Genomic DNA, 16,887 nt, shown 5'->3' with positions numbered 1-16,887 from the left:
GTATTAAATGTTTAAGAGGGAGAATCATTATTTATTTTAACAACAACAACAACAACAAAAGAAAACCAAAAAAACAATCAGGAGCCTATAGATACAGAAGACCTGGGATGATACTATTACTATAGAGAAGCTATATACTCAGTTTTAAGCTTCTTGGAGAAAGGACAACCATCAGTTTGTAACAATGATATGTGGTAGCTACTGCTTTTTTGTCAGTCTTTCTTCTTTTTGAAGACCCTGTCCTTTGCTCACATATGACCTATTTTTGGTTCATCATAGCATCCCATCTATCTAAGAGCGACGGATGGGTCAAAAAATGGGCATGTGACCCAAGTAAAGCAAATCAGATTTCATCTTTGGAATTGCTACACTGACATTAGGAAATGGAAGTGCTTCCTCCCACTTTCTCTCTCTTTCTTTCCCCATCAGGTTGTTAAACTGGGGCTTCCAGAAGCATAATCCACAGACGCCTAGGGAAAATTATTTTCTTTAGGAGGTTGTTATGTGAATAGGCAAAGACAGGCCAAGATTTAAAAAGACAGGGGTGGGGGAGAGAGAGAGAATATTAGATGAGAAATACTACCTTAAGTCCCTTTTAGAAAGGTTCCTGTGACTCGTCTATAGATTTTGCCTCAGCGTCCTCCTTCTTAAAACAAACAAATTCCATAGTTGGACTTGTCCAATGCTTTCTTAAAGATTTTTTGCCTTTCTTTCTTTCTTTCTTTCTTTCTTTCTTTCTTTCTTTCTTTTAAAAAATATCGCTAAAGTGAGGATATATCAGCTAAGACTTAAAGAGCAACAGGCTGGGTTGCTTCCTGAAAAGACATTTTAAAACAGTCACTGAAGGGCGCTTCGGTGGCTCAGTGGATTGAGCATCTGACTCTCGGCAACACTGGCTTTCGTCAATGTAAGTCTGTTCCTTTGGGAAAGAATGTCAATCACAAAATATTGGTTTACTTTTGGGAAAAATATCTACTGAACTCCATCGTTTTTTCTGCACCCAAGTAAAGCAGGTTATTACCAAGAAGTACTAACTATGGACAAACATGACTGAAGGTTCCCATTAAGAACACTTTGGAGGTGCCTGGGTGGCACAGTTGGTTGTGCATCTGAGCCTCAGTTTCAGCGCAGATCATGAATTCAGGGTCATGAGGTAGGGCCCTGGGTCGAGCTCAGCGCAGGGTCTGCTTGAGTTTCTCTCCCTCTGCCCCTGCCTCTACTCTCTCGTTCTTTCTCTCACTTCCTCAAATAAATAAATCTTAAAAAAATTAATGCAGTCACACAAGTGAGATTTCATTCACTTTGTGGCCCCAAATGTGTGAAAAGCATTGCTGATATGGTCATAAAGATTTCATAGCCATGCTTCCATTTTCTTTCAGCTGCTCCTGCAGGGCACTTGGATGGTTCAGTTGGTTAAGGTTCTGCTTTAGTCTCAGGTTATGATCCCAGGGTCCTGCGATCCAGCCCCACATAAGCCCCCTGCTTAGCAGGGAGCTTGCTTCTCCCTCTCCCCCTGCCTGCTGCTCCCCCTGCTTGTGTTCTCTCTCTCTCTCTGTGCCAAATAAATAAATAAAATCTTAAAAAATAAGTAAGTAGATAAACAAATAAATAAGTAGACATTCTGCCTTACTAAGGAAGTGGTTCAAATGGTTGCTTCAGACAGGGCCATATTATTTACTTGAAAATTGTGTTTGCATTTATGTAAGCTCTCCTACAGATATTTAGTTAATGTTTCAGTATTTCCTGCCTTAAACTGTGAACAGTTGGGGTCTAAAATTCCTGAGTGTAATCCCTGAGGAATGTGAGACTGAATAGAGCTACACTCTGATAGACACATGAGGAAAACAGCTTGAAAAAAATCCTTCAAAGGGTATTTATTACATCATTCAATACTACAGTAATCTATATTAAGACCCCACTGAAGCCTGAGGACACACAATAGAAAAAAATTATAAAATATGTTTCCCAAATAAATTACTTTAGAAAATATTGTCATTTCGGTAATGTTTAGGAAATTTCTAAAATTCTCTTGTATACTCAGAATATAAAATTACCTTAGATAATTATATTAGTTATATAGGTGAATGTCAGCTACAGAATAATGAGGTATGTTTGAGAAGTATGCTAACAGAATAAATCTTATTAATTTATACAAATGTATTTAGTTAACTACCAATGTTGAATGATAGTCTTAATACACTCTATCATTTAGGTTTATAAATTCAGGTTGATTATAAATTCAGGTTGATTATTTTCAAGCAAAGATATTGTTAGTTCAAGAAGTTCCAAATTATCATGAGAATCACATTTTTATTGCATGCATGCAAAAAACAAGCAAGCAAACAACGTCTTGGTCTTTGTGTCCTTATTGAAATGTACCTGGCATGCATATTGACAGCTGACATATTAGCATCAAAAGTGGGAATAAACTGATTACTAATAATTCTGTTCCCCTAGGGTCATGGACTCCTTGTTGGATACTAAAAGAATATAAAATACTATTCTGGTCATTCCTTAAAATACTTGGTTATGAGAAAAATTGAAGTTTATCCACCATGCATTTTTTTTTACACAAAAATATATTTTTTTTCCTGAGTGATTAAACAACATACGTTGGCAGAGTTAGTTCCTCTTATTAAAATATTTTATGTCAAGCATCAAACACAAATCATTCATTAGTAAAATTAAGTTTTCTGACTCTTCAAAAAAATGACACTGTCATGTTACTTAGATTTTCTTATGGATATACCTGCCATTAAATCTCATCAGAACACAGAAAAGAATTTTCTGTAGTTTATATTTGTCTAGAAAAATCAAGATTTCTTTCCCCTTTGTTAGGAAATAGTCATATTAGTAACAGTTTAAAATTACAGTCTCAAATGGCCACCAGATGGACACTGAAATTATGGCATCTTACTTTGTTTGGGTGCTTAACAGGTGCTATATCCTAAGTACAGTGCTTTTACTAAACTATGTAGGCAATCACTGAACAGTGTTATTTGTATGTAGAATTTTTCTTTCTGGTAAAATAATTTGGTGATTTATATTCCAGTTTGTACCTGATACAGATTTGACTGCATGCTATTTTTCATGGCCATTTTGTCATACCTTGATCTAATATTGTTTGGAATCAGTTGTCATAAAGTTTATAAGAACTGATTTTTATCTAGCACTATTCCCATCCAAGGCATAAATTAACAGTTGGTTTTAAGTTGTCTGATCAAAAAGACAACAACTCCTAAAACTCCCCCTTGAAAGACCTTCAAAAACACAATGGAATTTATGTTGTAATGCAAAAGACCTGGAAAAAAACATATATTCATGATGGTTTATTATTTCCACGTGTCATCATCATGTTGGACTCCATTGTTTCCAAGGTAACTTTAAAACTCAATATGTTTTCTGTAAAATATTTTTTGCCTAGTGATTACTGAATGCTTTCTGACAAAAATTAAGTCTTTGACTAAGACACATAAGTTTGTGACTCCTTTCCCTCCCCCTCCCCTTTCCCTTTCTCTCTCTCCCTCTCTGTGGAACTCCTGATATCTATCGAGTAGAACAATAGAGAAGAAGCTAGGAATGAGTTAAGCATAAAATTTCACCTTAAGGAGCTGAAAACAAGTCAGGGAAATTAAGAATTTAAATAAATTACACGCAATAACACAGTGGGAATAATGGGGTATGAGTATAGGAATAAGGGGAGAAACTCATTAAGCAACCCCAAAACAAGAAAATTAAGAAAAATAATAGCGTCGGCCTCTTGCAGATCAATTAAAAAATGGGAATTGAGCCAATGTTTGAGAGGGAAAAGTAGTACTATAATTTCTTTGGAAAGCAATGGCAACGGGCCATTTATCATGTTGGTTTTACCTTGGATTGGTGCCCAGCCTGGACAATTAATAAAATATTCTTGTTACAGCACTGGCAGCTTTATCTTGCCACTATTAACGAAGTGTCACTAACAACTATGTGCACAGATCTGAGACATACTCTAAGTTCAAATGAAGTGAAAACACAATCAATAAAGAAATTCAATGTAAAGAAACCAATCCGCAAAGGAGACCAGTATCTGCTTTTTCTTGGAGTAAACATGTTGAGTAGAAGCATAAATAAACCTGAATACTTTCATGATAAGGCCCATGTTTGCACCGAAATATGCAGGTGATATCTGAGTATCTGAATGAGTCAGCTGGGTAGATTATTTGTAGGATTCCAAGCAACTAGATATTTGAAGGTCCATATACATTGGTTCTCATAAACACCTAAGTAAAATAACTTTGCATAAATATGTTTCCTTTTTAATCATAACAAAATGTATAGTGCATTCTATCTTTTCCTAATAACATTTATAAATTAGAACCTGTACTTGATAATTCTCCCTATTTCCGTAAGTATTTTGAAGAGCAACTGACCACAAACACATTAGATTCTTTAAGTTACAAAGGAATTCCCCAGTGCTTTCGCTTTTCTATGGTTTTATCTCAGTTTACGTATTTTTGCCCAAAATAGTTTTATGAATAGTAACACTCTCATTTAAAAACAATGATTTTACAATAAAATTCAGATAATTAAATGATTGAATATATTATTTGATGGAACAAATTTTCTTTTTCTTTTTTGAAAAGTAGTGTAGTTGCTTATTTCTGAAAATTTTTATTTCTGAAAATACAATGTTAGCCACAACTGGGTCAATTTAATGTCTGTTAGAATCAGGATCCTATCCAAGTGCAATAAATAACTCCTGTTATTTTAATCATGCTACATAAACACAAGAGAAATGTTGAAAATTCAATCACTGTCTTTCAGGGGGCTTTCTGTTACCAAAAATAAATAAATACACTGAATGGAGTCTAAACAATATGATTGAAAAAGCCTGATAAAGACACATTTGTTCTCCATATCCTAATCTTATAGTTTTCTTAAAACATGATAGTTCACCAAAAAATAAAGATTTGGTGAGAATGTTGAATTTTAGTGAAAATATAATATCTTTTCTATATTATTTTATATTAGAAAATGCTAATTTTATAATGTTAACTTTACAAATAATACCTTTTTTGCTTTTTTTTCCAATGGAAAATTAAGATACAATCTCCTGTCATCTATATAATTTTTATAATGGTGGAGAAGATGTTTTGTTTGATTACCAAACCACTTATACAAATGTGCATATGTGGTATGCATATGAGAATACAAAATTTTGAAGATTTTAGTTTATTATCATAACAGGTTAGACTATTCTTTGGAGATTTAGTTATATCAAAAGGACAAGAAACATGTACACATCCCCATATACAGAAAATACTAGAAAGGCAACAATTAACCAATGAGGTATAGCCCCATTATCTAATGATTTGGTAAATGGTGTATCCATTAAGATAGCTTAGATAGTAGAGATAGTATGGTCTGTCCAAGTGGTGTGTCTTACTTATGTAGCAACGTGGCATTATCATTTCAAAGTAAACTTTTAAAATAAAAGTTGTTTAAAAATCTGTCATTCATAACAAAGGCTTGAAGATAGGCTGCCAGTTTTCTAAAACTGGCCTCTCTCCCTACTTTACTCTGGTAATTTTAATATCATGTGTTTAAAACAGCCTGAGTAAAATAAATCAGAAAAGACAAATACCATATGATTTAATTTATATGTGTAATCTAAAAAACAAAACAGGGCGCCTGGGTGACTCAGTGGGTTAAAGACTCTGCCTTCGGCTCAGGTCATGATCCCGGGGTCCTGGGATCGAGCCCCACATCAGGCTCCCTGCACAGCAGGGAGCCTGCTTCCCCCTCTCTCTCTGCCTGCCTCTCTGCCTACTTGTGACTTCTGACTCTCAAATGAATAAATAAAAATCTAAAAAATAGAAAAATAAGTAAATAAATAATAGAAAAATAAAAACCAAAACAAATGAACAAACAAACCAAAGCACAGAAACAGACTCATAAATATGAAGAGTAAGCTGGTGGTTGCTGGAAAAGAAGGGAGGTGTGTGTGGGGGTGGGTGAAATATGTCAAAGGGATTAAGAGGAAAGAACTTCCAGTTATAAAATAAATAAGTGATGGAGATGAAGATTACAGTATAGGAAATATAGTTAATGATACTGTAATAACATTATAAGGTGACAGATGGTGAGCATCACATAATGTATAAAATTGTCCAATCACTATTTTGTACACCTGAAACTAATATAACATTTTATGTCAAGTATACTTCAATTTAAAAAAAATGACTAATGAGACTTTTCACAAAAGTAACATTCTTGCTAATGTACAATGATAGAAAATTCTCAGAATAGTTGAGGGTGGTTTTTTTTGGCTCAACTCCATTATTTTGTATGATTATTTTATGCACTGTTTATTTTAACCAGAGGTTTTTCATTATTACTGGAGTTGTTTGGAATCATGAAAATACCTTTGCTGATTTAAATAAGTAAATTCCTATATGCCATTTGATTAACAGTAGTTCTTTTAGCAATTGTGTGATTAAAACAAAGGACATTTCCTCTATTTACAAAAGCCATGTTTTAATCCACAGATTATTGTTGCCTTCCAAGATATTAGGTACAAATATTCAGCTTATCCTCATAAAATATTCCCACTGAAATTAGGTGGAGTTCTGATTGGTTTAATGCTGAAGAGCATGGGTCTACAGTCAGTTGGAAAATTATGTGAAATAATTGAAATTGGAATGGGACACACCCATAATATTCACTAGAAAACAATATAATTAAAACCACACTGATATATCATATGACCTTGACCTAAATGGAATCAGTTTTGGATGAGGCAGCAAGGCTTGTTTATCTTTGCTTTTTAATATTTTTGCTCATCTTTTTTCGGCACTGAGAAGAAAAGCAAATGGCTTATTTTTGTTGGAAAACATCCAAACATCTGTATGTGCATTTCTACTCTCCTTAATCATCCAGCTAAAGCATAGGTCACTTCCTTATTATGTTATGTGGAACTCTGTGTACAGACTCTACAAAATAGGGCAGAACCTCACTGAATTTAGAGTTTGGGCACATGACTTAATAAAAAAAGTTCATTTCCAAATTTTGTGTATTTGAGTTTAAACTATTTTCCCATAATTTCCAACATTTAATGATTGTGTGTTTTTAATCTGAAATATTTATTTTATATCTGATATTAATAAAGATATTTCAACTGCTCTTGTTAAATATTTCCCTACCTTCTCATTCTCTATGGCCACCCTCAGGCCTAGATGTGCTTTCCCTCTAGATGATGCTAGATATGCTTTCCCTCAGAAGGTGGATGTAGTGAAGAGGACTGCTAGATCTCTGGAAGTGAGTCTGGCACCTGTGCTGGAGTCCCTGGTTCCTGGAGTACAGATCAGAAATGGTGAGAGGAGGCTATAGCCTCTAGATGAGCAGGTTTCCTTGGTCTATCAGTTTTCTCATTCTGCATGAAGAGGTACCTGGAGGAGGACCAGAGGAGACACCTCTAAAATATGGAGGCCCAGGGTAAGGGCACTAATACTGGGAATATAGATATTCAGGACAGCACAGAGTTTCAGACAAAGACAGCAAGCTATGTTGGCCCTTTACAGCATGTGTAGAGGCAGCTTTATCAAGAGGTGGGATGAGCCAGAGGTTGCATACTCAGCAGGGACCTAATGTGAGCAGGACTAGACACTTGTATTTTATAAGTTGGACCCCTTACACTTTTTATATTCTTTGTGTTTATTCTCTGAGGCATTTTTCTCCTTTGTGTTTAGCAATATGTTGTGTATTTTCAGTCTATTGTAGCTTTGCTATAGAGAATGATTATCTATAGTTGCTTCATTTAGAGCCATTAGAGGAGATAGCATCTACAAATGTAAGCAAACCATGAGAGGAGTAATCAAAAGAAGAAGGAAGTTTAGGAGAAAAAAATGTTAACTGAAGAGACCAAGGCTCAGATCACCCAAACTCTGTACCAAGGTAACCTTGAGTATCTTGAGTTTTATTTCATTAAAAGAGACAATTTCACTTCTCTCCCTTAAGTTTTATTTTTTCTTATCACTTAATTAGTTTGTCTAAATTAGTGATACAGCATATGATGTTCCAATTCAAAAGCTCTGCGTGACTCCCTATTACTTGCTATTTCGTATCTAAAGTTTTATTCACTCATTTAATATTCCTTGATCATCTACCATGTATCAAGGACTATGTAGCAGGCATGGGGTAGAAAGACAAACAGAATAAACGTGGTCTTAACCTCACACGAAATGGAGGAGAGATGGTAATTAAACCATAAAGGAGGACAATAGGGCATGGAGGGAAAAGCAGTGAAGGAAAGTGGTTACAGAATATTACATTGAAGTGCTTAAGAAGAGAAGGACTCAAATTCACAAAGGAAGGAAAAAAGTGTTCCTGCAAGGGTAAGAGCATGTGCAAAGGCCCTGAGGTGACAATATTAGCTTTTTACTGAATGGAAAGAAGATAAGTATACCCACAATGAAAAAAGGAAGACAGAAATGATGTTGGAATATTAAACAGGAACCACATGAAACAACAATATTCAGGAGCTTGATTTTTTTTTTCCTTACAAAAGATTGCCATTGAAGAATTTTACAGTAGGCACTGGTATAATTGATTTTATGTTTTACACAACTTATTTTGTCTGTTTTGTGAAGAGTGAATTAGAATGGATCAAGAGTTGATCCTAAGATACTATGAGAGGCAGCAGTAGTCTAGTTAGGAGTCATGGGGTTTAGTTTTTATTTACAGTACAAATAGTGTTGGAGAAATTTGAGACATATTCTGGTGGCAGAAACTGACCAGTTAGGGGAAATTTCTCCAGCAAGTCGTAGTTTCATGGATGCAAACCTGGAAAATGTGAATGGGATTTTGCTGGAAAGATAGCAAAGGCAATGAAAGTATTTACTGGACAATGGTTATAAAATGGACTATGGAATCTAAGTTGGAAAAGAAGAGGTGCTAAGAGAGGAGAGTAATAAATGAAATGAGTATAATACAATTAATGGATTTGAAATTAAAAACTTATAGAGGAAGAGTTACAGTGTTAATAGATATCTATTAGGGGTTTTGTTTTGTTGTTATATTTTGTTTTATTTTGGTTTGGTTTGGTTTTTGTTTCATTTTGTTTTGTTTTGTTTTGTTTTAGTTCGGTTGCAAACCAAGAAATTAACCCTGACTCCCTTAATCATTAAATAAAACCCTTATGACCAAGCCCCAGAAAATGCAGGGCAGAAATTCATGGAAATTCCTAGGTCCATAAGATGAATCAGTGAAACCACCATTCAGCTCTGTTTATCTTTAATGATTTATATTTTCTAAATTTCCAAGAGAAAGAATTTTTTGGATGACTTTAAAGTGTATTTATATATCTATAGTCATTGACCGTCCATCTACATTCAGAAGACAGGGCTAATACACTAATTCTATAATGACAGAAGTAACCATTACCTACTAAAGCCCTACCAGCTTGAGTAAGAGACCACAATAGGAAGTTGTGGCCAAGGAGTAGAATGTTAGAAATTATGAGTTCAAAAATGGTGCCATTTCTGGTGATAACAGAATTATATGGGTTAAAAATGCTGTAAGTCCTCAAGTAAATGAACCCTTCTCAAATTATTCTAGCTTGAGTCTATCGTGGATTTTCCATTAGGAGCCTAGTGATATGTCAGCTAATCTAAAACATTTTGTCTCATTTTTTTTTCTCTTTTGTATATTACTGTTAGTAATAATAATAAAATTTTGAGTAATCACTAATAACCAACCATTGTGTATATATGACATAATAATAGACATTATATTATTTAATATTTTAACAATTCCATGAGGCAGATTGTGGTGTTTCCATAACCTTATACAGGTGAAAAAAACCTTACAAGTGAGAAAAACTAAGACTCTGACATGTTGTATAATCAATTGCAGAGCCAGTCTGCTCCAGGATTTATAATTTTTTTGTTGCTTTTTAAGAAGGAAGAGGGGTTGGAGATGGGGTAACGGGAGAGGGAGAGAGAAAAAAATTTTTTTTCATGATTTCATTTATCTATTTGATACAGAGGGAGCAAGAGAGAGACAAAGAGAGCAAACACAAACAGGGGGAATGGCAGGCAGGGGAGAATCAGGCTCCCTGCTCTGCCCAATGTGGGGCTTGATTCCAGGACCCTGGGATCATGACTTGAGCTGAAGGCAGATGCTTAACCGACTGAGTCTCTCTCAGGTGCCCAAGAGAGAGAATCGTAAGCAGGCTCCACACCCAGCAAGGGGCCTGATGCAGAGCTCAGTCTCACAACCCTGAGATCATGACCTGAGCCAAAATCCAGTCTGATGCTTAACCGAACCACCCAGGCATCCCCCATATTTGTAATCTTAGATATAAGTACTGTACGACTCCCACAAAGGGGACACTAAGATGGGTAAGCCCGTTCTCTGCACTCAGAGTAGTGCGCGCGCGCGCACACACACACACACACACACACACACAACTTGTGATTATAATAGTAAGTTTCTTGGACAGACATAAATGCTATAAGAGTTTTAAAAAGTTTATGTTCATCAGGCACCTGGATGGCTCAGTCAGTTGATTTCTGTTCAGGTCGTGATCTCAGGGTCATTAGATTGAATCCCGTGTTGGGCTCTGCACTGGGCATGGAGCCTGCTTAAGATTCTCTCTCCCTCTCCTGCTGCTGTCCCTTCCTGAAAAAAAAAAAAAAATTATGATCACTATAGTCTGAGGAAGCCAGAAGAAGAAATGGTAAGCACACTAACGAAAGGGTGCTATTGTCTACATCTGCATACATTATGATTTCCATTCTTTGTACATGTAATTTACTAAATTTTTGAAACATTTATTTATAAAGAGTGTGTAGGAGTGTTTTCAAACAATCAACTGATTAGTTGGTATTGAAGAATTCCACTTGAAACCTTCCCTGAAGTACATCAGAATGGATCATAACTAACTTGGGGAGTTAGCTGGATGAAAACATTTATTTAAGTAGGTGTATATAGTGGGGAATTTAAGCCATTCTCTGCACACAGACAGCCGTAGTCAAAAAGAGCTCAGTAAATTCAAAGCATGAAGATCAAAGGTGTTATAATTACATTCTATTTTCATTTCACCTTACTTACTGTGCATGCTTATTATTTTATGCTGTTTACCAGCCCCATTACCTATTCCTTCTAGTTCTGAGGTCAGTGGAATGGCATTTCCCTTTAGAACATTATTACTTCACACCCTGTAATTGGCTCGTGGAATTAGAGAGGTTGTGGTTACAGCAACAGAAGATTCCCCCTTTGATAAAAATGCAGAATTGTTATGGTATGATTTACTTTCACCCATTTAAACATTACACAGACTCTTTTTTTTTTCTTTCTTTCATTTATTAAAAATTTGAGATGTTTGCTATTAAACTGAGCTGGCTAAAAACCATTAGACAGAGATATTTACAACTTGGAGGAATTCCAGACACAATCAATCCAGACACTTTTGTTTAAAAAAAAAAAAAAATCCTTAGATATCATTTACAATTCACAGGACACATTGTTTTCACATAGGAAAAATTGTTATCTATCAAAATTATATCATAGATAACACACAATATCTGACAGGATGGAGAATTGAAGAAATGTTCTTTGAGTTTGGAATCTTCATTTTATTTTTAAAAACACAAATATATTTTTGTAAAATACTTCATTTATGATTTGGCATTTCTGTTGCCAATAATTTATAGAAAGTGAGAACAGCAGTTGGCTTACTTAGTTCAGGAAAAATTTTGAATCTTTTCTGTAGACAATAGAACTTGAAAACCAAATTGAAAATGTTACCGTTCCCAAATTGCATCTTTTAGGAACAAAAGCCCAGCAATCTCGGTAATCTTAATAGTAACACTTAATCACTGGTGACAAGGGGATTTTTCCACTCAGTACCACCAAAGACAGTTGAAACTAAGGAAAATGAAAATAAAGGAGACTGGTTGAGTGGAGAGGAGCCACTGGTATAATCTAATCCCCATTAAACCAGACACTGATTTAAAAAATTGTTTTAGAATTCCTATAAATAGGATAATTCATATTGGTTTTTTGGAGGTCATATGTTGGATTTGGGGAGTTTTTTTTGTTTTTGTTTTTGTTTTTTGTTTGTTTTACTTCTCCTGGTTCTTGTGACTCTGCACAGTGGAAATAGAAATTCCAAAGGTTTGTGGTGTGTATTTGAAGTCTGTGAATGCTGCACAGGTGAACGAAGAGGGAGAAAGGGAGGGAGATAGAGGGGGAGGGCATGCATGGTGAGTGTTCCTTGTTCTTCCACCATATGGCCAAGAGGCTTTGATGATTGCCAAAGCCAGAAGATCCTCAGAATCCTCCTTGAAGGAATGTACTAGAAGTAACTATCCATTGATTGGAACTTGCGTGTGAAGTGAAACCAATGCATACTACTTGGGGCCAGAATGAGCTTTGGGATCTGAATTTATGAATCCAAAAATATGTGGTACATGTTCTGGATTTTTCCGAGTGGCAGGAAAATAATCTAAACAGCGGGAGGAATGTCTTAAATTATAGCCCTTTATGGGTAGCTTTGGGTTAAAACTACCTTAAACCAACTGGTTTCTCAATTTTCGCTATGTATCAAAATCACCTGGGAAGGTTTTTTCAACTAGCAATGCTCAGGCTCTATTCTCAGAAATTCTAATTCGGTTATTATGGGTTATTTTATATAAAGTATCCCTTTTTTTAAGCACCTTTAATGAATCTAATGTACAGACAGGGCTGATACCCAATGAACAGATGGAAACAAAACAGCAGTGTTGAACACCACTCCTCTCAGACAAGCATACTAAGTAACAGAGAGGGAAATGCCAGTGTAATTTGCAGCAGTAAGGCTCCATGAAGGAGCCAAGAATTTTGTTGGACTTTGAGGATTCAGCAGAATCTGAATAAATGTTGAGGAGAGAAGAGAGAAAATTTCAGGTTGGGGAATCAGAATAAATAAAAAGCATAGAACTATAAAACACTCCTATGAGTAGAGAAGATACATGGGGTCTCAGTCATGCTGGGGCTGTGGGAAATTAGATGGGCTAAATGAACTGAGCCATTGAAACTGACAAGCTTTTATCTTTTGAGTGTTTGTTAAACTGTTTTATATACCTGCAATACGAGCGTTACAAAAGCATTCCATCTATGTATTAGTGACTGATTAAATAACCACTTTACTGCTTTTAAAAAGCAAATAACTCAATTTTTTGACCTAACCAGCAAAGTAGAGAAACCCTTAATCAAGGAGGAAGAACTTGTAACTTTCTGGAAAGTCTCTGCCCATTCTTCCTGCTTACATCTCAAAAAAAGAGGTGCAATTTTTTTTTTTCTGAAAATGTTTTCTATAAAAAGAGTGTGAGAATTCCACAACCCATGGAAAATAATTTTACCGAGCATTAATGTTAATGGAAATGCCTATCATAAGGATCACTTTTCTTCTATATAACAATATTGAACTCACTGGGGCAGAAAATGAAATGGTTTTGTACATTATGTCATCATAAAATGCCCAAAATAGAGCTTTGTAGACTCTGGGTACAATAGTCCTCCCTGATCTGAGGTTTTGATTTTCATGGTTTCCATTACTAGCAGTCAGCCATGGTCTGGAAGCAGATGGCCCCCTCTGATACATGGTCAGCAGTAGCCTAATGCTAAGTCATGATACCTCTGTCATTCTCCTCATTCATCACATGGCATTCTATATCTCATCATGATCATAAGAAGAAGGGTGAGTACAGCACACTATGGTATTTTGAAAGAGAAATCACATGTAATTTTTATTAAATATATTTGTTATAATTGTTCCATTTTATTCACTATTGTTATTGTGCCTATTTGTATATTAACCTTTATCATAGGTTTGTATGTAGAGGAAAAGACACAGTCTATATACGGTTTATAGTATTGTTTTGGCATTTACTGGGGGTCTTGGAACATATTCCCCACAGATAAGGGGGGACTACTGTATTCAGTGCATGTCTAAAATGAACAAACACAAGTTTATGGTCCGTCTTTTTTTTGTTTTTCATTTTTAAAAATTATGTTTAGTTAATCCTTCTTTTTTGTTTTTCTTGGATCTGGGTTCTTACAATCTTTCTCCTAATTAATTAACGTCTTTCTGTTTTATTTATGTTTGCTCAGCACAACACACCCATGAAGCAAGCCTCTTGGTTCAGGATGCATTTCTAAAGTTATATATAAGATAATGGGCGCTCCTAAATAAGTTGAGAACAAATTCACTTAACGCGAGGAAAAGGTTAATAGATATAACTAGACCATGAAGAAAGAACTTTATGTGCAATTCTTTGCTATTTAACTTTGAGTTTTATAGGCAGCTAAAAATAACCCAAGCAAACCTGTGCTATTAAGTGATCCTTTATACTATAGACTTTAAGCTATGCTGTTTCTACTTCAGTGTTGATAGCTAACTTTCTTAACTTTATATGATGCTTTTGAGTGATTTCAAGTTAGAATCATTTTCCCATGATTAGCAAAAATAATAATGATAGTAACTTTTGAAATGTAAATCTCTTCCTTTGGCTCAGTCAATGATAGATTACTGTTTTTAGTCTTGGCCTTTCTGCTTCTATTAACTGGTAAACAAAAAAATTGCATTATGTAATAAAAACTAAAACTAAAAATAATAACAAAGAATCAACACTATGCATAATCATAGAGAAATGATCTGTCAAGCATTTCTCTCCTTTTTTTTTTTTTGAGAATGTTATGATGTTTATTGATCTCTTACATACACTGTAGTGAAAACCCTGTGCAGCTGACAAATACAGATTAAGAGAAGTCTTCTTCTTCCTCCCCCCCCCCCCCCCCGCTGAGTAAGACCCTGGAGATTTCCTGTAAGGGGGCTGCTCCTAAGCCAATCTCAGACTGACCCAGGCATTTCTTCTCCTCCTTGTTTACTAACGTTTAATCCCTCCCTTCTAGAATTGTCTCTGCACCCCTGGGTTTTTTTGTGTGTTTTTTTAATTTTTTATTTTTTATAAACATTTATTTTTATCCCCAGGGGTACAGGTCTGTGAATCACCAGGTTTACACACTTCACAGCACTCACCAAAGCACATACCCTCCCAGATGTCCATAATCCCACCCCCTTTCTCCCAAACCCCCTCCCCCCAGCAACCCTCAGTTTGTTTTGTGAGATTAAGAGTCACTTATGGTTTGTCTCCCTCCCAATCCCATCTTGTTTCATTGATTCTTCTCCTACCCACTTAAGCCCCCATGTTGCATCACCACTTCCTCATATCAGGGAGATCATATGATAGTTGTTTTTCTCTGCTTGACTTATTTCTCTAAGCATGATATGCTCTAGTTCCATCCATGTTGTCGCAAATGGCAAGATTTCATTTCTTTTGATGGCTGCATAGTATTCCATTGTGTATATATACCACATCTTCTTGATCCATTCATCTGTTGATGGACATCTAGGTTCTTTCCATAGTTTGGCTATTGTGGACATTGCTGCTGTAAACATTTGGGTGCACGTGCCCCTTTGGATCACTACGTTTGTATCTTTAGGGTAAATACCCAGTAGTGCAATTGCTGGGTCATAGGGCAGTTCTATTTTCAACATTTTGAGGAACCTCTCTCCCTTTTATAGATAAGTTGACAATCATTTTTTTCCTATTATCTATGAAAATTCATAAAAATCTCTATGTCAGTGAGTGTCTTCAATTATGTATTTTCAAAAATCACATGCCTAGCAACCATAATCAGAGAGGACATCAGATGTTTTGGATTAGATAAGGAGTAGGACCAGGATAGTCTCCAGACCTGGTGTCAGCTTTGAGTCTCTCTAAAAGAAGGCACATTTCAAAAGATAGGAATTTTGTAGTATAATACTCCCCAGTATTATACTAAATTTAAATTTTCCACTTCTTATCAGATTTCCCTTAGATTTTGTTTCTAACTGACCTGTAATCTTCCTGCCTTATATAACACATTTTATTTTATTATGCATTACCTTCTAGTCTTTTAATTAATAAAATCTTTTTAGTCATATGCAATATATGTATATTTGAGTATCTTGTATGCACAAAATCATATGTACCTATGTATTTCCTTGTGTACTTAAGAAAAATTTTAGTATCATATCAATATTGTGGAGTCTTAGAATCTCCAGTCCAATGATCCATCCAATAATAGACTCCTCTTCTACTACATTGATAGAGGCATTGCCTAGGTCAGCTTTGAATATTCAGAATGGTGATTTACAATCATTGGAGGTCTCTGAATAACTCTAACCTTATTTGAAATTTTTCCCGTACATCACACTGTGCTTTCTGCTTATGATTCACTAGATGTAATCTAGTGTGTCTTCCACATGCTGGTGCACATACCAGGTCTATTTCTTGCAGTAATTCCTTAAACGACATAGTTTCCAAATCAATCTCTCATCAAGCAACTTTGTCAAGAGTATTACATTGAGGGGTATTACATTTCTAATTATAGAAAAATGTGTCTGTTACTAGATAACGAGTATTAGAGTATGAAATAAGCATGCAAGTAAGGTCAAGCATTAGCTTGATTGTTTTGTTTTGTCTTATCTCATTCCTGTTTATCTGTACCAAAGTTTATTATTGAATAAAATCACAAGGTAGCTAGCCAATTGAACAGACTCTATTCATTGTTCATCACTACTAGCTATGTTCACCACTACTAGTTATGCTCACCACAACTACAATTTATCCTTACCAGGTGAGTTTCTAATGTGTTCAGGTAGCTAGCCTCAGGAAAGGTGTCTTCATCTCAAGCTTAAGGTTAAATTTTAAATCTATGTTGATTATGCTTAATTAGTATTCCTTGCCAGAATTGATTAAGGAATGAATGGACATGTCACCCAGGTATAGTCCATGAGATGTGTGGAAGGTGTATTGT

The sequence above is a fragment of the Mustela nigripes genome, chromosome 5, assembly GCF_022355385.1.
Source record: "Mustela nigripes isolate SB6536 chromosome 5, MUSNIG.SB6536, whole genome shotgun sequence".
In the NCBI taxonomy this organism is placed as follows: domain Eukaryota; kingdom Metazoa; phylum Chordata; class Mammalia; order Carnivora; family Mustelidae; genus Mustela; species Mustela nigripes.
This window is presented reverse-complemented; position numbering follows the sequence as displayed.